This window comes from Nerophis lumbriciformis, linkage group LG13, assembly GCF_033978685.3.
Source record: "Nerophis lumbriciformis linkage group LG13, RoL_Nlum_v2.1, whole genome shotgun sequence".
NCBI classification, from domain to species: domain Eukaryota; kingdom Metazoa; phylum Chordata; class Actinopteri; order Syngnathiformes; family Syngnathidae; genus Nerophis; species Nerophis lumbriciformis.
Genome location: NC_084560.2, coordinates 16,268,665 through 16,295,420, shown reverse-complemented (window position 1 = coordinate 16,295,420; position 26,756 = coordinate 16,268,665). Strand labels below are relative to the sequence as shown.

The 26,756-nt window shown below is 39.8% G+C and overlaps 1 protein-coding gene across 1 annotated transcript in view; it reads left to right on the top strand.

Annotated features, from left to right (window-relative positions):
• The window catches only part of LOC133614001 (obg-like ATPase 1), a 208,940-nt gene extending 185,454 nt beyond the window's left edge, over positions 1-23,486 (top strand). The window contains exon 5 of the mRNA XM_072914573.1: positions 23,385-23,486. The gene's annotated coding sequence lies outside the window, so the exon portion shown is untranslated. The remainder of the gene's footprint in view (positions 1-23,384) is intronic.
• The last annotated feature ends 3,270 nt before the right edge of the window (positions 23,487-26,756 follow it).

Sequence of the window (26,756 nt, the reverse complement as noted above, 5' to 3'; positions counted from 1 at the left end):
ATGGGAAAATGCATTTTTAGATGATATGATTTGCCTGAGCAGCGAGGAGACCCCGAGAGTAACAAGCAGTAGAAAATGGATTGATGGATGGGCTAGAAAGGATGGATTAAAAATATATATAATTTGTTACTCGGGACTACGCGCAGGCCGGATTTCAGACACTGGCCGCATCTGGCCCGCGGGCCGTAGTTTAGGGACCACTGGGATAGATTAATTTAAAAAATGTATATATATTTTAACTTGTAAAAATCTCCTTCCACGTCTGTCCCTGACACCCACATTTCAGGCTCTGGAAACACTCTGTGGAAACACTCCCCACCCACACTGCTTGGTGCCTCGTCTGAGCTGCTGTGGCTTACATTACCATAGTAACTAATTAGATGACCATAGTAACTAATTAGATGACCATAGTAACTAATTAGATGACCATAGTAACTCATTAGATGACCATAGTAACTGATTAGATGACCATAGTAACTAATTAGATGACCATAGTAACTGATTAGATGACCATAGTAACTAATTAGATGACCATAGTAACTAATTATAGGACCATAGTAACTAATTAGATGACCATAGTAACTAATTAGATGACCATAGTAACTCATTAGATGACCATAGTAACTCATTTGATGAACATAGTAACTAATTAGATGACCATAGTAACTCATTAGATGACTATAGTAACTAATTAGATGACCATAGTAACTAATTAGATGATTATAGTAACTAATTAGATTACCATAGTAACTAATTAGATGATTATAGTAACTAATTAGATGACCATAGTAACTAATTAGATGACCATAGTAACTAATCTGATGACTATAGTAACTCATTACATGACTATAGTAACTAATTTGATGACCATAGTAACTAATTAGATTACCATAGTAACTAATTAGATGACTATAGTAACTCATTAGATGACTATAGTAACTAATTTGATGACCATAGTAACTAATTAGATGATTATAGTAACTAATTAGATTACCATAGTAACTCATTAGATGACTATAGAAACTCATTTGATGACCATAGTAACTAATTTGATGACCATAGTAACTAATTAGATTACCATAGTAACTAATTAGATTACCATAGTAACTAATTAGATGAGTATAGTAACTAATTAGATTACCACAGTATATAATTAGATGATTATAGTAACTAATTAGATGACCATAGTAACTAACTATATGACTATAATAACTAATTATATTACCATAGTAACTAATTCGAATACCATAGTAACTAATTAGATGACCATATTAACTAATTATATTACCATAGTAACTAATTAGATGACCATAGTAACGAATTAAGTGGCCATAGTAACTAATTAGATGACCATAGTAACGAATTAAGTGGCCATAGTAGCTAATTAGATAACCATAGTAACTAATTAGATGACCATAGTAACTAATTATATTACCATAGTAACTAATTAGATGACCACAGTAATGAATTAAGTGGCCATAGTAACTAATTAAATGACCATAGTAACTAATTAGATGGCCTTAGTAACTAATTAGATGACCATAATAACTAATTAGATGACCATAGTAACGAATTGAGTGGCCATAGTAACTAATTAAATTACCATAGTAACTCATTGGATGACCACAGTAACTAATTAGATGACCATGGTAACTAATTAGATGACCATAGTAATCTGCATCTACTTTTACTTCATTAAAGCTGCACACTGGTCCTAAAGTCAGTGCGTTCGTTATTTGAGCGCCGCTTTTTAGTTGGTTTCCATCCGATTGTTGCATAACTGGTTTCTTGTTTGTTTTTAGCAGACTGGTGAGAATGAAGACGTGGGTGGACACTCACCCCCCCCCCCCCCCCCCCCCGGCAGCGTTTAGTCAACCCCTTCAGTGGCAGTCAGGAGAGCGCGCTGCAAAAAAAAAAAAAAAGTGAAGAGGAAGTTGAGCACAAGACGCGGAGGTTCATTAGCATTCAGTCTCAGCACATTTTATTATCAAGCGTGTCCTCCATGCACTCCTTTAATTGCATGTGCTGATAGAATAATAAATGGCAGAGTAATTACCATTATAAAGCAAAGGATCCCTCTTCTTACTGAGCAACTCAGTCAAAGGGTTTTCCTCTAAATTAAGTTTTTAACTGTCATCTGTCATCTGTAGGTATAATTATAACTTGGGCCTTTTGGTTTTATTGTTCTGGTGTGAAAACCTCTATGGAGAGACAAATTATGACAGCAGAGTCTTTTTTTTTTTTTTTTTCTTCCTCCCGGAGACGCGTGGTCTTGAATGCCTAAAAAAAAAACGCTAAATGAGTCTAGAAGCTGCTAATTAATCAAGGAAAGCACTGGAGAGTTGGATATGTGAATCCAAGTGACCCATCTTATTCACCTAATGGCTTTACATTAGAATGAATGGAGCCTGGCCTTGCCATCATAGGCCATAAAACATCTGATTGTGTCTCCTCCTTTTTTTAATCTTTTTTTTTTTTTTTTGTCCTGTCCAGCTTCTCAGGCAAATCATATAGTTGATGTAGATGCCCATATCAGCTGTACACATTTACTTGACAAAAGAGAAGTGTGGAATACTTCTCTTGTTGCCTTATTTGTACAAACCTCGTTTCCATATGAGTTGGGAAATTGTGTTAGATGTAAATATAAACAGAATACAATGATTTGCAAATCATTTTCAACCCATATTCAGTTGAATATGCTACAAAGACAACATATTTGATGTTCAAACTCATAAACTTTATTTTTTTTTGCAAATAATAATTAACTTAGAATTTCATGGCTGCAACACGTGCCAAAGTAGTTGGGAAAGGGAATGTTCACCACTGTGTTACATGGCCTTTCCTTCAGTAAACGTTTGGGAACTGAGGAGACACATTTTTGAAGCTTCTCAGGTGGAATTCTTTCCCATTCTTGCTTGATGTACAGCTTAAGTTGTTCAACAGTCCGGGGGTCACCGTTGTGCTATTTTAGGCTTCATAATGCGCCACACATTTTCAATGGAAGACAGGTCTGGACTACAGGCAGGCCAGTCTAGTACCCGCACTCTTTTACTATGAAGCCATGTTGATGTAACACGTGGTTTGGCATTGTCTTGCTGAAATAAGCAGGGGTGTCCATGGTAACGTTGCTTGGATGGCAACATATGTTGCTCCAAAACCTGTATGTACCTTTCAGCATTAATGGCGCCTTCACAGATGTGTAAGTTACCCATGTCTTGGGCACTAATACACCCCCATACCATCACAGATACTGGCTTTTCAACTTTGCGCCTATAACAATCCGGATGGTTCTTTTCCTCTTTGGTCCGGAGGACACAACGTCCACAGTTTCCAAAAACAATTTGAAATGTGGACTCGTCAGACAACAAAGCACTTTTCCACTTTGTATCAGTCCATCTTAGATGAGCTCAGGCCCAGCAAAGCCGACGGCGTTTCCGGGTGTTGTTGATAAACGGTTTTCGCCTTGCATAGGAGAGATTTAACTTGCACTTACAGATGTAGCGACCAACTGTAGTTACTGACAGTGGGTTTCTGAAGTGTTCTGAGCCCATGTGGTGATATCCTTTACACACGGATCATTTGTTGATGCAGTACAGCCTGAGGGATCGAATGTCACGGGCTTAGCTGCTTACGTGCAGTGATTTCTCCAGATTCTCTGAACCCTTTGATGATATTACGGACCGTAGATGGTGAAATCCCTCAATTACTTGCAATAGCTGGTTGAGAAAGGTTTTTCTTAAACTGTTCAACAATTTGCTCACGCATTTGTTGACAAAGTGGTGACCCTCGCCCCATCCTTGTTTGTGAATGACTGAGCATTTCATAGAATCTACTTTTATACCCAATCATGGCACCCACCTGTTCCCAATTAGCCTGTTCACCTGTGGGATGTTCCAAATAAGTGTTTGATGAGCATTCCTCAACTTTATCAGTATTTATTGCCACCTTTCCCAACTTCTTTGTCACGTGTTGCTGGCATCAAATACTAAAGTTAATGATTATTTGCAAATAAAAAAATGTTTATCAGTTTGAACATCAAATATGTTGTCTTTGTAGTGCATTCAATTGAATATGGGTTGAAAAGGATTTGCAAATCATTGTATTCCGTTTATATTTACATCTAACACAATTTCCCAACTCATATGGAAACGGGGTTTGTACATGTACTAATCATGCATACAGCTACAATATGGCACATCACACATTTACAATTTCTCATTACAACATGTCCAAAAAGGAATAGGAAGAAGCAGATCTTATTTAGTTTTCCATGTTAGAGCAATTTATTCATATCAATTACTTTTTTCGCTTCCTGTACTCGATTTGCAACACAAACAAATTCAATAAATAACAAATAAACTGATCTTTAGGATCATAGGAACTAAGTGGCTTTAATTACTATATTTGATGTTCAAACTGATAAACATTTTTTTTTTTGCAAATAATCATTAACTTTAGAATTTGATGCCAGCAACACGTGACAAAGAAGTTGGGAAAGGTGGCAATAAATACTGATAAAGTTGAGGAATGCTCATCAAACACTTATTTGGAACATCCCACAGGTGAACAGGCAAATTGGGAACAGGTGGGTGCCATGATTGGGTATAAAAGTAGATTCCATGAAATGCTCAGTCATTCACAAACAAGGATGGGGCGAGGGTCACCACTTTGTCAACAAATGCGTGAGCAAATTGTTGAACAGTTTAAGAAAAACCTTTCTCAACCAGCTATTGCAAGAAATTGAGGGATTTCACCATCTACGGTCCGTAATATCATCAAAGGGTTCAGAGAATCTGGAGAAATCACTGCATGTAAGCAGCTAAGCCCGTGACCTTCCATCCCTCAGGCTGTACTGCATCAACAAGCGACATCAGTGTGTAAAGGATATCACCACATGGGCCCAGGAACACTTCAGAAACCCACTGTCAGTAACTACAGTTGGTCGCTACATCTGTAAGTGCAAGTTAAAACTCTCCTATGCAAGGTGAAAACCGTTTATCAACAACACCCAGAAACGGCTTCGGCTTCGCTGGGCCTGAGCTCATCTAAGATGGACTGATACAAAGTGGAAAAGTGTTCTGTGGTCTGACGAGTCCACATTTCAAATTGTTTTTGGAAACTGTGGACGTCGTGTCCTCCGGACCAAAGAGTAAAAGAACCATCCGGATTGTTATAGGCGCAAAGTTGAAAAGCCAGCATCTGTGATGGTATGGGGGTGTATTAGTGCCCAAGACATGGGTAACTTACACATCTGTGAAGGCGCCATTAATGCTGAAAGGTACATACAGGTTTTGGAGCAACATATGTTGCCATCCAAGCAACGTTACCATGGACGCCCCTGCTTATTTCAGCAAGACAATGCCAAGCCACGTGTTTCATCAACGTGGCTTCATAGTAAAACAGTGCGGGTACTAGACTGGCCTGCCTGTAGACCAGACCTGTCTCCCATTGAAAATGTGTGACGCATTATGAAGCCTAAAATACCACAACGGAGACCCCCGGACTGTTGAACAACTTAAGCTGTACATCAAGCAAGAATGGGAAAGAATTCCACCTGAGAAGCTTAAAAATGTGTCTCCTCAGTTCCCAAACGTTTACTGAGTGTTGTTAAAAGGAAAGGCCATGTAACAAAGTGGTGAACATGCCCTTTCCCAACTACTTTGGCACGTGTTGCAGCCATGAAATTGTAAGTTAATTATTATTTGCAAAAAAAAAAATTAAGTTCATGAGTTTGAACATCAAATATCTTGTCTTTGTAGCATATTCAACTCAATATGGGTTGAAAAGGATTTGCAAATCATTGTATTCCTTTTTTATTTACATCTAACAAAATTTCCCAACACATATGGAAACGGGGTTTGTATTTGCCTTTATTAAATGTATTTATATTATCATTTGGTGCAGCCGGGCCGGAGGAAAAAAAAGGAAGACAGAGGGGAAAATTGTGGGGACAATAGGGAGATAACACAGCGAGACAACAACAGCAAACACAACAATAATCCATCCATCCATCTTCTTCCGCTTATCCGAGGTCGGGTCGCGGGGGCAGCAGCCTAAGCAGGGAAGCCCAGACTTCCCTCTCCCCAGCCACTTGGTCCTGCTCCTCCCGGGGGATCCCGAGGCGTTCCCAGGCCAGCCGGGAGACATAGTCTTCCCAACGTGTCCTGGGTCTTCCCTGTGGCCTGCTACCGGTCGGACGTGCCCTAAACACCTCCCTAGGGAGGCGTTCGTGTGGCATCCTCACCAGATGCCCGAACCACCTCATCTGGCTCCTCTCGATGTGGAGGAGCAGCGGCTTTACTTTGAGCTCCCCCCGGATGACAGAGCTTCTCACCCTATCTCTAAGGGAGAGACCCGCCACCCGGCGGAGGAAACTCATTTACCAGCGATCTTGTCCTTTCGGTCATAACCCAAAGCTCATGACCATAGGTGAGGATGGGAATGTAGATCGACCGGTAAATTAAGAGCTTTGCCTTCCGGCTCAGCTCCTTCTTCACCACAACGGATCGATACAGCGTCCGCATTACTGAAGACGCCGCACCGATCCGCCTGTCGATCTCACCATCCACTCTTCCCAACAACAATAAGTAAAGTGAATTATATTTACAGGACTGTCTCAGAAAATTAGAATATTGTGATAAAGTTATTTTCTTTTCTGTAATGCAATTCAACAGATGGAAGCATGTAGTGCTCTAAAATCTCTAGAAGCGTCAGACTTGGGCTATGGAAAAGAAGCACTGGACAGTTGCAGAGTGGTCCAGAGTCCTGTTTTCAGACGAAAGCAAGTTTTGTATTTCATTTGGAAGTCAAGGCGCTAGAGTCTGGAGGAAGGCTGGAGAGGAGCAAAATCCAAGTTGCTTGAAATCCAGTGTGAAGTTCCCACAGTCAGCAATGGTTTGGGGAGCCATGTCAGCTGCTGGTGTTGGTCCACTGTGTTTCATCAAGTCCAGAGTCAATGAAGCTGTGTACCAAGAGATTTTAGAGCACTACATGCTTCCATCTGTTGAAAAGCTTTATGGAGATGATGATTTCATTTTCCAGCATGATCTGGCACCTGCCCACAGTGCCAAAACCACCAGTAACTGGTGTACTGACCATGGCATTACTGTCCTCGATTGGCCTGCCAACTCCCCTGACCTGAACGCCATAGAGAATTTGTGGGGTATTGTGAAGAAGAAGCTGAAAGACACCAGACCCAATAATGCAAATGAGCTAAACACCTTAGCAATGCCACAGGCTGATTGCCTCCATGCCACGCCACATTGGTGCAGTAATCCATGCTAAAGGATTCCCAACCAAGTACTGAGTGCATTAATTGACATTTTCAAATGTTTGATTTTGTTTTGCTGTTTTAAATCTTTTTTTTTTTACTTGGTCTGAGGAAATATTCTAATTTTTTGAGATAGGATTTTTTAGTTTTCTTAAGCTGTATGCCATAATCAGCAATATTAAAATAATAAAACGCTTGCAATATTTCAGTTGATGTGTAATGAATCCAAAATGTATGTCTTTTTAAATTTTTTTAATTGCATTACAGAAAATAAAGAACTTTATCACAATATTCAAATTTTCTGAGACAGTCCTGTATATAGCGCTTTTCTCTAGTGACTCAAAGTGCTTTTACATAGTGAAACCCAATATCTAAGTTACATTTAAACCAGTGTGGGTGGCACTGGGAGCAGGTGGGTAAAGTGTCTTGCCCAAGGACACAGCGGCAGTGACCAGGATGGCGAAAGCGGGAATCGAACCTGGAAACCCTCAAGTTGCTGGCACGGCCACTCTACCAACCGAGCTATGCCCCCAATAACAACAACAACAACAACAAGCGAGATCATCAAGTACTTCTTCCCTGTTGGACCTGATGAGGCCCGTGCACGGACCACGCGGGTAAGGGCCCCGCACCCACATACCCTGAACCCCCACCTCCCCGTCGGCACAGATTATGAGGCCGCGTGCACACACCAGTGCAGCGTGTTCCGCCCTGCTGGCGTCCGCGCTGATATCAGCCGCGCTCAACTTTGTCATGGTTGTGCTTTAGACGGTCATTACAGGCCCGGGATAACTTCAATTACTGGTGAGCTGCTGAGCAGTGAAAGTGGGGGCCACATTGATTGAGGAGGCCAACAATTGATTTTGCCCATTACGTCCATGAGAATGTTTCCATCCCGTGCAGATCTGCCTGCCCTCCTCCTGCCGCCGGAGATAAGGAGCCGGCGCATTGTGGCTGCCTAATCTGTGTGACGGAGGATGTCTGTGCCAAAATTGATGTCGCTTTTCATTCCAGTGTTTGGGGGCCTCGCCGGGGGCTCCTCCTCCCTGTGTGTGTGTCGGTGTCGCCGGCAGGGCCAGCTGAGAGCTTTGTGCTACGGGATCACAGCGGTAGCGTCCATGCAGATGCTGCTTTTGCAGCCTGCTTTAGGAAAAAACAGCACAATTTAAGGTGTGTTGCTCAGTGGCCTAGTGCAGTGTTTTTCAACCTTTTTTGAGCCTAGGCTCTGAGTACTGCTTTGCACACTCTTGGCATTCTCTCCATGAGCTTCACCTGAAATGTTTTTTGTCAGGACTGGGACTATGGCGTGGTTTGTTCTCCCGTGGTGCAAATGAACATTTGGACCAGACATGGCGTGAAGGTGAAGACATGATTTATTTAAACACTATAACTACAAAAAGAACAAACTAAAGGCGCACACAAGGCGGAAGTACAAACTTGACAAATGAAACCAATACTTGCACGTGGGCAAAAAACTAAGGACATGAACAAAAGTCGCTAACTGTGGCATGAATAGAAACAACTTACTTGGACATGGCATGAAGTGCGCAGAGGTAAACAAAGTGTGAAGCAGAGAGTCAGGGGTATGATGTCGCCAGGGAGACTTCCTGGCAACAATGGGTTTAAACAATAGTGACATGATTAAAGACAGGTGCGTGAGTCGTGAGGGCAGGTGAAAACTAATGGGTTGCTATGGTGACAAACAAGAGTGCACAATGAGTCCAAATGTGGAACAGGTGAAACTAATGGGTAACCATGGAAACAAGACAAGGGAGTGAAAAGCCAGAAACTAAAGAGTCCAATAACTAAACTAAACAAAACATGATTACACAGACATGACAGTTTTCACTTTACATGGTGTGCTTGAAGCTCATGGAGAGAATGCCAAGCGTGTGAAAAACAGTAATCAGAGCAAAAGGTGGCTATGTTTTTGGTTATGTCACCTTTTTTTTGTTAAGTACCATATTTTCCGCACTATAAGGCGCACCGGATTATAAGGCGCACTTACAATGAATGGCAAATTTCAAAACTTTCTTCATATGTAAGGCACACCGGATTATAAGTCACACCTATGCATCCATTAGATCCATACTTGCCAACCTTGAGACCTCCGATTTCGGGAGGTGGGGGGTGGGGGCGTGGTCGTGGGTGGGGCAGGGCGTGGTTGAGGGTGTGGTTAAGAGGGGAGGAATATATTGACAGCTAGAATTCACCAAGACAAGTATTTCATACATATATATATATATATATATATATATATATATATATATATATATATATATATATATATATATATATATCTACATCCTGAAAATATGCAAACAAAACTGTGTTTAGATAATTGATACTTCAAACTTGCATAAATAAATATTAAGGAATATAACTTGGCTTCTGAGAGCTTCAAAATGTAATGAATAAAATGCTAAAGTCTTTGATAAACAAGCAATTATTTTAGTAATTAAATATGGTCATTTTAAATGAATTATTAGGATAATTTAAAATTAATTATTTCAAATATGTTTATTTTAATGTATAATTCTAATCCCTGGATGTAATAAGGAGTCAGAAAAAATACAATTAATTTTGATGTTTTTAGCAAAATATAGTAAAAATGTATTTAGTTTTTTTATTATTATTAATAAATATATTTATTTGTAGGTAAGATAAACATAATAATACAATTTATCTCGAGTCTGGATGATTTATTTCTTGTCACCCAGTTGTCCTCCCGTCGTGAAAAAAGGCTGTCCTCACTCAGGCCCGCATGGAGCTGTAGGGGGCGTGGCCTCCAGATCCGGCTGAAAATCGGGAGATTTTCGGGAGAATATTTGTCCCGGGAGGTTTTCGGGAGAGGCACTGAATTTCGGGAGTCTCCCGGAAAATTTGGGAGGGTTGGCAAGTATGATTAGATCAGACCTGGGCATTCTGTGGCCCCGCGGGCCACATCCGGCCCTTTGTGCGTCCCTGTCCGGCCCGCGTGAGGCCAATCATAAATTACAAAATAAATTTGAAAAAATATCTGTGGAGTGTGCAATACAACGGTGCTGCTTTTGTTTTGAAAAACGTTATTTGTATTACTTCCGTGTGGATGTATGCGTGATTGTGAGTGAATGTGAACAGCGGCAATAACAAATTACAAAATAAAGTTTAAAAAACAGCTATGTCGTGCGCGCAATACAACTGTGCTGCTTTTATTTTGAAAAGTGTTATTTATGGACGTATGTTTGTCCGGGTGTAACCTGTGAGTGAAGGTGCACAGCGACAAGTGATGCCCGGTTATCCCCGAGACGCTAAAAAGAGAAAAGTTGATGACGAATGGCGTGTTTCCAACAAGACATGGACTGCCAAGTATTTCTTTACAGAAATTAAAGGTAAAGCCGTGTGCTTAATGTGTGGTACACAGGTTGCTGTGTTTAAAGTATACCATTTGAATCGCCACTACACGACGAAGCACGAGGAAAAATAGCGGAATCTGTCTGATGAAGAGCGCGCAAGGGAGGCTTATGCGTTAAAGGTAAAACTGCAAACCCAACAAGGACTTTTTGCCAAATTTCACACCCCCAGAGATGCAGCCGTCAGGACAAGTTTCGTCATTTCTCACAAAATTGCCAGAAAAAGTAAGGTGTTTTCTGACGGAGAGTTTAATAAGGAGTGCTTATTGGACTCTGTTGCGCTGATAATGCCCGGAGACTTTGACTGTTTTTCGCTGGCTTTGGATGAGAGCTGCGATGTACGTAACACCGCCCAGTTGCTCATCTTCTTACGTGGGATAACTACAGACTTTCAAATCACGAAGGAGCTGGCAGCCATGCAGTCAATTAAAGAGACAACCACAGGTAATGACTTGTTCACATAGGTAAATGCGTGTTTGGACATGTTAGGACTGAAATGGGACAAGCTGGCAGGTGTGACAATCCAATCCAATCCACTTTATTTATATAGCACATTTAAACAACAAAATGTTTACAAAGTGCTGCACAACAATATTAAAAACAATATTCAAATATTATCCTTAGCTCCACCAATGACTGAATAAAAACAAAAAATATTTACATATAAAACCAATATAAAAACCAATATAAAATAAATATGATTAAAAACGATTTTTAACAACAGATTGTCGTCCAAATCTGACGGGGAAAAATGTTGGATAATGCAGGATAAAGTGACAGAAATTAACCCTGTGCAGAAATGAACATTTTTGCATTGTATTATACATCAGGAAGTGGTGTGTAAGACAGTGTTAAAAATAAAACCATCAAAAGCAATCTGCTTTTGTATAAAGTTAAGTTAGGTTAAATGAAATTATTATTATTATTATTATTATTATTATTGTTTATCTTACGGTATATCAAAAATAATATTGAGCAAAATTTAATTGAAATATTGTCGATATGGCCCTCCAGCAGTGTTCGGGTTGCTTATGCGGCCCCCGGTAAAAAATTAATTGCCCACCCCTGCATTAGATGGAGCTGCGTTAAAGGGAATGTCAACAAAACAGTCAGATAGGTCAGTCAAACTTTATTAATAGATTACAAACCAGCGTTCTGACAACTCTGTTCACTCCCAAAATGAAAAAACAGCTGGTTTATTATTTTCCCCGAGGTAAAGTCAGTGACGTGGTGTTTTGTTTATCTTTTAACAACAGCAAGGTATAACATGTAGTGCAACATTTATATCACATAGTGGAGGGGAACTTTTCCCTGATTCAATAAACACGTAAAAAAAACAGTGATACTGTTACGGTAAACTAAAGGTTAGTGCAATCACAATATAGTAATACTCGAAATAGTGCAGAGCAATAATCATTTAAAGCTGCAAGCAGCGATGGACAGGACCGACTTTGACGGCACATAAAATCCAAACCGAAAACGTAATTAAAACTCTTTGGTCAACTTTTAATCAGAAGGGTTCAATCTCTCTCCTGTGCTAGTTTGTAGCCGACACGACAAACGCGCTCAGAGGAGATAATGTTTGAAAAAAGGTGACCGGTTTTTACAAAACTTTTGTTTTGAAGGGGGAATTGCTGTTCCTGTTCCTGTTGATTTTTGCTGGGGGTTGTCAATATGTGAAATTAAGTTCTAAGTGAGACCTACATAGAGGTTTTTGTTTCATGTCTCTAAGACATTCCTACTGGAAATAAGACATTCCTACTGGAAATTACAGGCATTTATGTCTGAGTTTTCCTCCTAGGAGCAGTTGTGTCTGTGTTTTCTTCCTAGGGGGCGCTAGAGCGCAATTTTGAGTTTTGGGGTTGGGATTTTTATTAGATCGCAATTTTTGCCAGTCCTGATGTGTGTGTCTAGTTTGGTGAGTTTTGAAGCTTGTTAAGGGGGTCAAATTACAGCTCAAAAAGGCGGCGGAATAATAATAATAATAAAACGCACAAAATACAATAGGGTCCTCTGTCCCAAAGGGACATTGTGGTCCCTAATAACTCAACGTTGCTCAAACGTTAATGTCACACAACACAACACACAAAATAAACATGTAAAGCTCACTTCATGAAGTTATTCCTCATCCACGAATCCCTCGAATTCTTCTACTTCAGTGTCCGAATTAAACACCATTGATTCGTTTATGTTAAATTCTCTCGCTGCTGCTCTATTCCCGTGTTCTACTGCGTGACTGATCGCTTTGAGTTTAAACTCTGCGTCGTAAGCGTGTCTCTTAATAGGAGCCATTTTTGGGGTTAGAAGTGCTTCTCCTTCAACGGGGGAAAAAGAAGTTGGCGGCTGTTTACCGTAGTTGTGAGACCTAAACTTTATGAAAATGAAGTTTAGGTTTGTTGTGGCTCAATATTGGTCCATATATAAGGCGCACCGGATTATAAGGCGCACTGTCAGCTTTTGAGAAAATTGGAGGTTTTTAGGTGCGCCATATAGTGCGGAAAATACGGCACATAACTCCACATGTGTTCATTCATAGTTTTGATGTGACAATTTACAATGTAAATAGTCATGAAAACAAAGAAAACACATTGAATGAGGAGGTGTGTCCAAACTTTTGACCTGTATTTAAAACTAATCATGCATACAGGTACAAACCCCGTTTCCATATGAGTTGGGAAATTGTGTTAGATGTAAATATAAACGGAATACAATGATTTGCAAATCCTTTTCAACCCATATTCAGTTGAATATGCTACAAAGACAACATATTTGATGTTCAAACTCATAAACTTTATTTTTTTTTGCAAATAATAATTAACTTAGAATTTCATGGCTGCAACACGTGCCAAAGTAGTTGGGAAAGGGAATGTTCACCACTGTGTTACATGGCCTTTCCTTCAGTAAACGTTTGGGAACTGAGGAGACACATTTTTGAAGCTTCTCAGGTGGAATTCTTTCCCATTCTTGCTTGATGTACAGCTTAAGTTGTTCAACAGTCCGGGGGTCACCGTTGTGCTATTTTAGGCTTCATAATGCGCCACACATTTTCAATGGAAGACAGGTCTGGACTACAGGCAGGCCAGTCTAGTACCCGCACTCTTTTACTATGAAGCCATGTTGATGTAACACGTGGTTTGGCATTGTCTTGCTGAAATAAGCAGGGGTGTCCATGGTAACGTTGCTTGGATGGCAACATATGTTGCTCCAAAACCTGTATGTACCTTTCAGCATTAATGGCGCCTTCACAGATGTGTAAGTTACCCATGTCTTGGGCACTAATACACCCCCATACCATCACAGATGCTGGCTTTTCAACTTTGCGCCTATAACAATCCGGATGGTTCTTTTCCTCTTTGGTCCGGAGGACACAACGTCCACAGTTTCCAAAAACAATTTGAAATGTGGACTCGTCAGACAACAAAGCACTTTTCCACTTTGTATCAGTCCATCTTAGATGAGCTCAGGCCCAGCAAAGCCGACGGCGTTTCCGGGTGTTGTTGATAAACGGTTTTCGCCTTGCATAGGAGAGATTTAACTTGCACTTACAGATGTAGCGACCAACTGTAGTTACTGACAGTGGGTTTCTGAAGTGTTCTGAGCCCATGTGGTGATATCCTTTACACACGGATCATTTGTTGATGCAGTACAGCCTGAGGGATCGAATGTCACGGGCTTAGCTGCTTACGTGCAGTGATTTCTCCAGATTCTCTGAACCCTTTGATGATATTACGGACCGTAGATGGTGAAATCCCTCAATTACTTGCAATAGCTGGTTGAGAAAGGTTTTTCTTAAACTGTTCAACAATTTGCTCACGCATTTGTTGACAAAGTGGTGACCCTCGCCCCATCCTTGTTTGTGAATGACTGAGCATTTCATAGAATCTACTTTTATACCCAATCATGGCACCCACCTGTTCCCAATTAGCCTGTTCACCTGTGGGATGTTCCAAATAAGTGTTTGATGAGCATTCCTCAACTTTATCAGTATTTATTGCCACCTTTCCCAACTTCTTTGTCACGTGTTGCTGGCATCAAATACTAAAGTTAATGATTATTTGCAAATAAAAAAATGTTTATCAGTTTGAACATCAAATATGTTGTCTTTGTAGTGCATTCAATTGAATATGGGTTGAAAAGGATTTGCAAATCATTGTATTCCGTTTATATTTACATCTAACACAATTTCCCAACTCATATGGAAACGGGGTTTGTACATGTACTAATCATGCATACAGCTACAATATGGCACATCACACATTTACAATTTCTCATTACAACATGTCCAAAAAGGAATAGGAAGAAGCAGATCTTATTTAGTTTTCCATGTTAGAGCAATTTATTCATATCAATTACTTTTTTCGCTTCCTGTACTCGATTTGCAACACAAACAAATTCAATAAATAACAAATAAACTGATCTTTAGGATCATAGGAACTAAGTGGCTTTAATTACTATTTTTGCCTCTTCTATCAAAAAAAACAACAACCTTTGGAGCCTACTGAATTCATCATTTATAAAGTATATTTCCGACATTGATTACTAATTAGTATGCAGTTTAGAGCCACGAGCGAGCCCGACTGTTGCATCCTCGTGTTTAGTAATGAGGTGCAAACTAAAATACATTTAAGGGTTGAACTTTACGCCAACCATTGAACCTCCGTCCACCAAAAGGTTCCTAAGAACCGTACTGCTCACCGACCGGCTATTGTCTCAAAGAAAGACACAAATTGCACGTGCACTTCAAATAGCAGTGATGAGAAAGTAAACAAGTCGAACAAAACCAAATCATCTGCTCCTAATACCTTCATCAATCTATTCAGTGTAGGACAAAATATGCTAATCAATTATAATACATTCATTATATAATAAAACAATTTGTAAAGCCTACGTCTCACCTTTGCTAGCTTTTAGTGAGATATTCTTCTATTTGATTTGATTACAGTTCCACTTTTTTCCTCATACTTTGTCTTTACTTTTTTTTGGTCTTCTCTAATCCATCGTTGGATTTTTGTGGAACAATTTCATTTTAAAATAACCCTGCACACCCCTGCTTTAAAGGAACAATATGTAATACTTGTACATTAACATTAACGTGCATAATCATTGTTGATTGCACACGTTCAAAGCATCTCCGACATCGCCATGACAACCCACCTGAGCGATAAAATTAGTGGACCGGCCTGAAACACTGAAGTGTTACTTTTCACACTAAAATGATGCGACAAAAAATCAGACATAAATTGTAATCTTGTGCATTAGAATACAAATATAGAAACAAATACAGAGTAAAGTTTAGATCCATGAAGGAAAGAAGAGAGTGAATGAATGTTTATAACTGAATACATTTACAGATGCATAAAAATGTGTTTTCTTTTGTATTATTTTTTTACGGAATGAAGTAACATTTATGACAACCTTTTTGCAAAACACAATATATGAATATTTTATTGATTATGGGACAAGCAGTAGAAAATTGATGGATGGTACTTTTTCGTCACTTATTGTTTGTCTTTGATACACTAATGTGTATATTTTAGGCCATTGGTTCTTTGTTTTATTTTTGCAAAAATATATATATACAAACCCAGTTTCTATATGAGTTGGGAAATTGTGTTAGATGTAAATATAAACGAAATACTAAGATTTGCACATCCTTTTCAACCCATATTCAATTGAATGCACTACAAAGACAACATATTTGATGTTCAAACTCATAAACATTATTTTTTTTCTGCAAATAATAATTAACTTAGAATTTCTTGGCTGCAACACGTGCCAAAGTAATTGAGAAAGGGCATGTTCACCACTGTGTTGCATGGCCTTTCCTTATAACAACACTCAGTAAACGTTTGGGAACTGAGGAGACACATTTTTTAAGCTTATCAGGTGGAATTCTTTCCCATTCTTGCTTGATGTACAGCTTAAGTTGTTCAACAGTCCGGGGGTCTCCGTTGTGGTATTTTAGGCTTCATAATGCGCCACACATTTTCAATGGGAGACGGGTCTGGACTACAGGCAGGCCAGTCTAGTACCCGCACTCTTTTACTATGAAGCCACGTTGATGTAACACGTGGCTTGGCATTGTCTTGTGAAATAAGCAGGGGCGTCAATGGTAATGTTGCTTGGATGGCAACATATGTTGCTCCAAAACCTGTATGTACATTTCAGCATTAATGGCGCCTTCACAGATGTGTAAGTTACCCATGTCTTGGGCACTAATACACCCCCATACCATCACAGATGCCGGCTTTTCAACTTTGCACCTATAACAATCCGAATGGTTCTTTTCCTCTTTGGTCCGGCGGACACGACGTCCACAGTTTCCAAAAACAATTTGAAATGTGGACTCGGCAGACCACAGAACACTTTTCCACTTTGTATCAGTCCATCTTAGATGAGCTCAGGCCCAGCAAAGCCGGCGGCGTTTCTGGGTGTTGTTGATAAACTGTTTTCGCCTTGCATTGGAGAGTTTTAAGTTGCACTTACAGATGTAGCGACCAACTGTAGTTACTGACAGTGGGTTTCTGAAGTGTTCCTGAGCCCATGTGGTGATATCCTTTACACACTGATGTCGCTTGTTGATGCAGTACAGCCTGAGGGATGGAAGGTCACGGGCTTAGCTGCTTACGTGCAGTGATTTCTCCAGATTCTCTGAACCCTTTGATGATATTACGGACCGTAGATGGTGAAATCCCTAAATTCTTTGCAATAGCTGGTTGAGAAAGGTTTTTCTTAAACTGTTGAACAATTTGCTCACGCATTTGTTGACAAAGTGGTGACCCTCGCCCCATCCTTCTTTGTGAATGACTGAGCATTTCATGGAATCTACTTTTATACCCAATCATGGCACCCACCTGTTCCCAATTAGCCTGCACACCTGTGGGATGTTCCAAATAAGTGTTTGATGAGCATTCCTCAACTTTATCAGTATTTATTGCCACCTTTCCCAACTTCTTTGTCACGAGTTGCTGGCATCAAACTCTAAAGTTAATGATTATTTGCAACAAAAAAAAATGTTTATCAGTTTGAACATCAAATATGTTGTCTTTGTAGCATATTCAACTGAATATGGGTTGAAAATGATTTGCAAATCATTGTATTTTGTTTATATTTACATCTAACACAATTTCCCAACTCATATGGAAACGGGGTTTGTAAATATGAACAGCCGATATGTGCATCTACATCAACTATATGATTTGCCTGAGAAGCTGGACAGGACTAAAAAAAAAAGAAGTATATATGCTTTTTCATGAAAGGAATAAAAAGAAAATGATGCCTTGACTTTGACAAATAGGACATAAATGCATGAATATGATTACAGCATTAATGAGGCCTACTCTTGTTTTAACATTGAACCCTTCATATATTTACAAAAGGAGTGTAGGTGCAGATGCTCAGACAAGCATCTTAAAGAAGATTTTATGAGAACTTCTCAGACGGTGTCGGGCCAGAGGGGAACGTGAGCTCACTTTTTAACAGGACACCTTACATTTCACTGGCGTGACATCATCATGTTTGCTCTTATCACAGCAGGACGGACGGCACTGCTGTTTGTTCTTTGGAATTAAAAAAAAAAAAAAAAAAAAAGTCCCGGCACACTTCAAAGGCTGTTTGTTGGCGACATAAACAGATTACAGGCAGCCATGACTGCTTCCAAGGGCGTTTAGTCAGGTAAGCATCAGTGAGTAACGATATTAGGCCGATACATCTTGCATTGTAAAAACTACACTCGGTATCATTATGTTCCTCCAGCATGCCTTATTAGGCAGCCTGGAGGTGACCATTATCTATCAGCGTTGCACTTAACGAGGACAACGTGCATCTCTTGTAATGCAGCATATTAAAAAAAAAAATCCCCCCTTTAATCCATTTCCCTCCACCTTGATGCTGATTAATTGTGGTTAAGCTCAGGAGCCCTCTGTCAGTAAGACGGCAAAGCCATGGTAATGTATTAGCGCCATTAAATACGCATCATTCTTCTGGGATGAAATACGTTGACCCCAGCCTGATTAGACGCTTAATTAAAATTGCTCAACAGTTCCTGAGCACAGACACTCGCAGGGCGACGAGGCGGCGAGGAGGTTGACCGATTGGAATGATGCACCGCGCTTGTTTGCCAGCTTTGTATCCTCGCATGTAAATCAAGCATCAATCTTCATTTGGGTCTTTAAGAGGACTCCAAAGCGCAAGAAAGTCCTAAAATCACATCGAGTTGACCACTTAGGAAGAAACTGACGTTTTGACGCAGAGCTGGGCAACTCTGTGGCCACATTGAGAGAGAAAGTGTGTCTGGGGGGGGGCAATGTGTATGTGTGTATAAATGATATATACACATTTAGCTATGTGTGTTTGGCTCCCTTTTTGTCAGGAACACTAATACCAAAAGTCACAATGTCCCATAGAGTTCTAAAAAAGTTATCCTCAAAAAAACGGAATAAAATTTTACAGTTTTTTACTGAATGGGACACCAAAAATGTACATTAAAATAAAGAAAGTGGGATTTACAACATTAACTATGAACAATAAAACACTGAATATTAACAACATATGAACATATTTTACTTCTCCATAGTTGTGTATCTTTTACAATCAAGCAAAACACAACAAAAATGTAACAAACAGCAACATATGAATGCAAAATGTAATGAACACCTACAATATGATATATTGTCACGTACTTATATTATTCACATGTGAATAATGCTGTATAGTAGACTATATTATTCACATGTGAATAATGCTGTATAATAGACTGTATTTATATTATTCACATGTGAATAATGCTGTATAATAGACTGTATTTGTTATTCACATGTGAATAATGCTGTATAATAGACTATTTATATTAGTCACATGTGAATAATGCTGTATAATAGACTGTATTTATATTATTCACATGTGAATAATGCTGTATAGTAGACTGTATTTATATTATTCACATGTGAATAATGCTGTATAATAGACTGTATTTATATTATTCACATGTGAATAATGCTGTATAATAGACTGTATTTATATTATTCACGTGTGAATAATGCTGTATAATAGACTGTATTTATATTATTCACATGTGAATAATGCTGTATAATAGACTGTATTTGTGTTATTCACATGTGAATAATGCTGTATAATAGACTGTATTTATATTATTCACGTGTGAATAATGCTGTATAATAGACTGTATTTATATTATTCACGTGTGAATAATGCTGCATAATAGACTGTATTTATATTATTCACATGTGAATAATGCTGTATAATAGACTGTATTTATATTATTCACATGTGAATAATGCTGTATAATAGACCGTATTTGTGTTATTCACATGTGAATAATGCTGTATAATAGACTGTATTTCTATTATTCACCCCGCGACTTGTCCAGGGTGTACCCCGCCTTCCGCCTGAATGCAGCTGAAATAGGCCCCAGCAGGATTTGAGGTTCCTGTGTGTTTAACGTGGTGATATCATAGGGTTGGATAGGTAAATATTGTGTTAGGAATTTTTTTTGGACGTCTTTCATAATTGCTCGATTGGAATTGGTTGTGGTTACAACAAGAAGTCGATGAATTCCTGCTTTCGGAATTAATTTTTAAGCACAATGAGCCGGGGTCTTTGCAATGGGAAAGTGATCGATGATGGTGGCTGTCAGAATAATTATGTGTAAGTTATCACACAACTCTTATGCTTAAAGGCCGTTGCTATAGTTATTATCAATTGTGCTCAGGTTGTACTTTTCTATCCGTGCAAAGGCACACAACTTGTTATCTTCCACTGCAAGTTGCCTCGCAGCAGCAGTTTCTGTCTTCCAGCCCGCTAAACAGCCAAGGACGGACTTCAAGTACCTCAACGAAGATAAGACAACAACACGCAGACAAAACAGAGCCAGGGCGAAATCTCGAGCTCAAGCACATTTGCATTCTGAATAATCACGTATTGTGTCTACTGGGGCTGCTTGCGTAATATGTGACCCCTCCCCCTAGAAGCAGCCTCAGTGTTGTTAACTAGGGAACTCCTGAATAAATAGAGGAGCGCGTGGGGCTGTACCTCAGAGCGTGGTGGGAGACTGTAACTGAGAGTGCAGCCCAATACGTTTCTCTTCATGAGCAAAATTGAACTCTGTCTCTGCCTGATTCCTTGCTTCTTGTCTTGTTTACTAGATAGTTCGGTGTTTGAACCTGACAGTGGCAAAGATCGGTTGTCATTGAAGCAGCATCGCGAGAGAAGCTAAGATGCAGAGAAGAAAAGCAAAGTACAAACTGCCTGGTGAGTTATTTTTAGAAGTAATACAAACCTTGTTTCCATATGAGTTGGGAAATTGTGTCAGATGTAAATATAAAAGGAATACAATGATTTGCAAATCATTTTCAACCCATATTCAGTTGAATATGCTACAAAGACAACATATTTAATGTTCAAACTGATAAACATTTTTTTTTTTGCAAATAATCATTAACTTTAGAATTTGATGCCAGCAACACGTGACAAAGAAGTTGGGAAAGGTGGCAATAAATACTGATAAAGTTGAGGAATGCTCATCAAACACTTATTTGGAACATCCCACAGGTGTGCAGGCAAATTGGGAACAGGTGGGTGCCATGATTGGGTATAAAAGTGGATTCCATGAAATGCTCAGTCATTCACAAACAAGGATGGGGCAAGGGTCACCACTTTGTCAACAAAATGTGTGAGCAAATTGTTGAACAGTTTAAGAAAAACCTTTCTCAACCAGCTATTGCAAGGAATTTAGGTATTTCACCATCTACGGTCCGTAATATCATCAAAGGGTTCAGAGAATCTGGAGAAATCACTGCACGTAAGCAGTTAAGCCCGTGACCTTCGATCCCTCAGGCTGTACTGCATCAACAAGCGACGTCAGTGTGTAAAGGATATCACCACATGGGCTCAGGAACACTTCAGAAACCCACTGTCAGTAACTACAGTTGGTCGCTACATCTGTAAGTGCAAGTTAAAACTCTCCTATGCAAGGCGAAAACCGTTTATCAACAACACCCAGAAACGCCGTCGGCTTCGCTGGGCCTGAGCTCATCTAAGATGGACTGATACAAAGTGGAAAAGTGTTCTGTGGTCTGACGAGTCCACATTTCAAATTGTTTTTGGAAACTGTGGACGTCGTGTCCTCCGGACCAAAGAGGAAAAGAACCATCCGGATTGTTATAGGCGCAAAGTTGAAAAGCCAGCATCTGTGATGGTATGGGGGTGTATTAGTGCCCAAGACATGGGTAACTTACACATCTGTGAAGGTGCCATTAATGCTGAAATGTACATACAGGTTTTGGAGCAACATATGTTGCCATCCAAGCAACGTTACCATGGGCGCCCCTGCTTATTTCAGCAAGACAATGCCAAGCCACGTGTTACATCAACGTGGCTTCATAGTAAAAGAGTGCGGGTGCTAGACTGGCCTGCCTGTAGTCCAGACCTGTCTCCCATTGAAAATGTGTGGCGCATTATGAAGCCTAAAATAGCACAACGGTGACCCCCGGACTGTTGAACAACTTAAGCTGTACATCAAGCAAGAATGGGAAAGAATTCCACCTGAGAAGCTTAAAAAATGTGTCTCCTCAGTTCCCAAACGTTTACTGAAGGAAAGGCCATGTAACACAGTGGTGAACATTCCCTTTCCCAACTACTTTGGCACGTGTTGCAGCCATGAAATTCTAAGTTAATTATCAAAGTTTATGAGTTTGAACATCAAATATCTTGTCTTTGTAGTGCATTTAATTGAATATGGGTTGAAAATGATTTGCAAATCATTGTATTCCGTTTATATTTACTCATATGGAAACGGGGTTTGTAATGTAGCATATTGCTGTTGACCAGTATAATATCTCATGATTTACAGTACTAAACCCACTAACATTGCCAAAGTTGCCTAAAAAGCACTATAAAGTATACTCATTATATGTCCAAAAATATATATAATTGAACACACAAAGTTGTAACAGACATTGTGAATTCAATCTTACATCCAAGTGACTCACTAGTGCAACAACATATTTGAGTTTTTAAAATGACAATATTTGTTACCAATTATAGCCATCATATATGAATGCCTTATAGTGATGTGGTGAAGAGATGTTCTTTCAATTTTTTTTGGATCAATTAGGTGAAGTTGCATAATTTCCCACGTCACACCAGACAATATCTCGCGGCACACTAGTGGTTGGAAAACCCTGCTCTAGACAGCACAGACACTCAACAACGGCACATTATTTGCGGATTATAATTACTGGTTTGCAAAAATATTTTCAACCCAGTTAGGTGAAATCACATAATCTCCCACAGTGTCTCACGGTACGCTAGGGTGCCGCGGCACAGTGGTTGAAAAACACTTGTCTAGAATTAATGCCGCTGCACAGTGAGATGTTATTGGGTTTAATGTGAAATACCAAAAGACCATCAAGGCCTCTCACTGCAAGGCTGCTTCTTCTCGGCCCTGCGAGCAGAAAGCCAAGCGGAGAGCCGCAATGAGACAAGATCACTGGCGCAGAAATCAATAGCAACAAGAAATGGCAGCCAGGAGGCGCTGATAGCAGGCCTGACTTCTTATCAGTGAGCACAGCGCCCACGGCCCAGGAGAAGTTTATCTAGGAATCAGGAGTGAGAACAAGGCCGTACAACACTATCACTTCACCAACACGTGCTGTAATCCATCTTCACTAAAACAATTCATTCTGTCCTTTGCTTCCTGACAGGAAGGAAGTGAAGCTCCACAGGCTGCAGGGAAGATCCGCGCACGCTTTCCCGAAAGGACTTCATTACCACGGAAGTCATGCAACTCCAGGATTTTAAAGGGGAAGGCTGTAAGAACGCTGTCAAGGTGAGCAGCAGAAGTCTGGTGTGACAGTTGGTGCACTTCACCTTTACTCGGGGGAAGAAATTAGTGCACGCGCAGCTCCTGTCAAGCCCGGCGCTCCTGTCAAGCCCGGCGCTCCTGGCTCCAAACACTGGCATGGCGCTCCAGCTGTGCATATCTTCATCACGACATGTGACGGCAGCTGAGTGCAGCCTTTCGTCGCACACGTCGGGCCGCGGATCCCAAAGTCGCCGCGGTAGGAACGTGACGGTGATAGAAAGCGGCGAGTTAAATAAAGTGTGAAATTCTTCAAATAAGCGCCGTTTCATGCAAAAGTAGCCAGGAAATGTGACTCGCATGTCTTGTTTTTTTTTTTGTTTTTTTTTTGCAGGCCACAGTTTAAAAAAACAAAACTTAACATTTCATTACAAGTACAAACCCCGTTTCCATATGAGTTGGGAAATTGTGTTAGATGTAAATATAAACGGAATACAATGATTTGCAAATCCTTTTCAACCCATATTCAATTGAATGCACTACAAAGACAACATATTTGATGTTCAAACTCATAAACTTTCTGTTTTTTTTGCAAATAATAATTAACTTAGAATTTCATGGCTGCAACACATGCCAAAGTAGTTGGGAAAGGGCATGTTCACCACTGTGTTACATGGCCTTTCCTTTTAACAACACTGAGTAAACGTTTGGGAACTGAGGAGACACATTTTTTAAGCTTCTCAGGTGGAATTCTTTCCCATTCTTGTTTGATGTACAGCTTAAGTTGTTCAACAGTCCGAGGGTCTCCGTTGTGCTATTTTAGGCTTCATAATGCGCCACACATTTTCAATGGGAGACAGGTCTGGACTACAGGCAGGCCAGTCTAGTACCCGCACTCTTTTACCATGAAGCCACGTTGATGTAACACGTGGCTTGGCATTGTCTTGCTGAAATAAGCAGGGGCGTCCATGGTAACGTTGTTTGGATGGCAACATATGTTGCTCCAAAACCTGTATGTACCTTTCAGCATTAATGGCACCTTTACAGATGTGTAAGTTACCCATGTCTTGGGCACTAATACACCCCCATACCATCACAGATGCTGGCTTTTCAACTTTGGATGGTTCTTTTCCTCTTTGGTCCGGAGGACACGACGTCCACAATTTCCAAAAACACAATTTGAAATGTGGACTCGTCAGACCACAGAACACTTTTCCACTTTGCATCAGTCCATCTTAGATGAGCTCAGGCCCAGCGAAGCCGACGGCGTTTCTGGGTGTTGTTGATAAACGGTTTTCGCCTTGCATAGGAGAGTTTTAACTTGCACTTACAGATGTAGCGACCAACTGTAGTTACTGACAGTGGGTTTCTGAAGTGTTCCTGAGCCCATGTGGTGATATCCTTTACACACTGATGTCGCTTGTTGATGTAGTACAGCCTGAGGGATCGAAGGTCACGGGCTTAGCTGCTTACGTGCAGTGATTTCTCCAGATTCTCTGAACCATTTGATGATATTACGGACCGTAGATGGTGAAATCCCTAAATTCCTTGCAATAGCTTGTTGAGAAAGGTTTTTCTTAAACTGTTCAACAATTTGCTCACGTATTTGTTGACAAAGTGGTGACCCTCGCCCCATCCTTGTTTGTGAATGACTGAGCATTTCATGGAATCTACTTCTATACCCAATCATGGCACCCACCTGTTCCCAATTTGCCTGTTCACCTGTGGGATGTTCCAAATAAGTGTTTGATGAGCATTCCTCAACTTTATCAGTATTTATTTCCACCTTTCCCAACTTCTTTGTCACGTGTTGCTGGCATGAAATTCTAAAGTTAATGATTATTTGCAAAAAAAAAATTGTTTATCAGTTTGAACATCAAATATGTTGTCTTTGTAGCATATTCAACTGAAAATACCATAAAATGTACAATGTTTTTTACAATGTGTACTGTAAATGTAAATGGGAAAACAGTACCACTGTTTTACTGTAAAATTTACGGCCGTTGTTTTTACAGTGCATTACTGTAAATAGAAAAACAATATTACACTTTTTTTTTTTTGTTTCGTGTTTTACCGTAAAATTCTGGCAACTGAGCTATCAGTTTTTTACCCCAAAATATTTTTTTTCATTGTACAATTTGATGGATAAGTTGATTCAAAATCATGAGTCAAGCAGATATTTAAATACTTACTTTGATGTTTGGAATGTGTAATAATATAATATTAGATTAAGTTTAAAATATATGAAATTGCATTCAGAACATGTATTTTTTTCTGTCAAAATAGAACGTTGACTACATTTAGGAACAAATAGACACATGGTCATTCCAGGCCTTTGCGGGCCACATAAAATGAGTTGGCGGGCCAGATATGGCCCCCGGGCCTTGAGTTTGATACTGGTGATATATATAAAGAAAAATAATGAATCTGCAGACATGAACACAAAGATGAGCTGACCTAGTTGTACATCCGGGATTTATGTACATTCCCTTTTCACTGTGTGTCATTCTAATTGCCAAATGATGTCATGCAATTTAAAAAATATTTTAGAGTTTTTAATAATGTTTTGCTTGCACTTCCTGAACAAATACATATGCTCTGTAAACATAGTCGAGGTTTCTTGTCAGGACTTGGACTATGGCGTGGTTTGTTCTCCCGTGGTGCAAATGATTTGGACCAGACATGGCGTGAAGGTAAAGACATATTTAATTTTAACACTCAAAAAAACAAACAAACAAAAGGCGCTCACAGTGGAGGTACAAAACTTGGCTATAAACACAAAACTTGCACAAAGGCAGAAACTATGAACAATGAAACAAAAACACTAACTGTGGCATTAATAAACAAAAACTTACTTGGACGCATGAAGTGCGCAGAGGTAAACAGATTGTGATGGGTATGATGTCGCCAGACAGACAGCCTGGCAACTGGAAGCTTAAATCATAGTGACATGATTAAAGACAGGTGCGTGAGTTGTGAGGGCAGGTGAAAACTAATGGGTTGTTATGGTGACAAACAAGAGTGCACAATGAGTCCAAACGTGGAACAGGTGAAACGAATGGGTAACCATGGAAACAAGACAAGGGAGTGAAAAGTCAGAAACTAAAGAGTCCAATAATTAAACAAAACAAAACATGACTAAAACAAAACATGATTACACAGACATGACATTTCTGTGGTTTATCCGTTATACGGTGCTCAATACCAAGGTAGAGCAGAATTTACGTAAGGTCAGGAAAAAACACATAGGCTATACCAGGGGTCGGGAACCTTT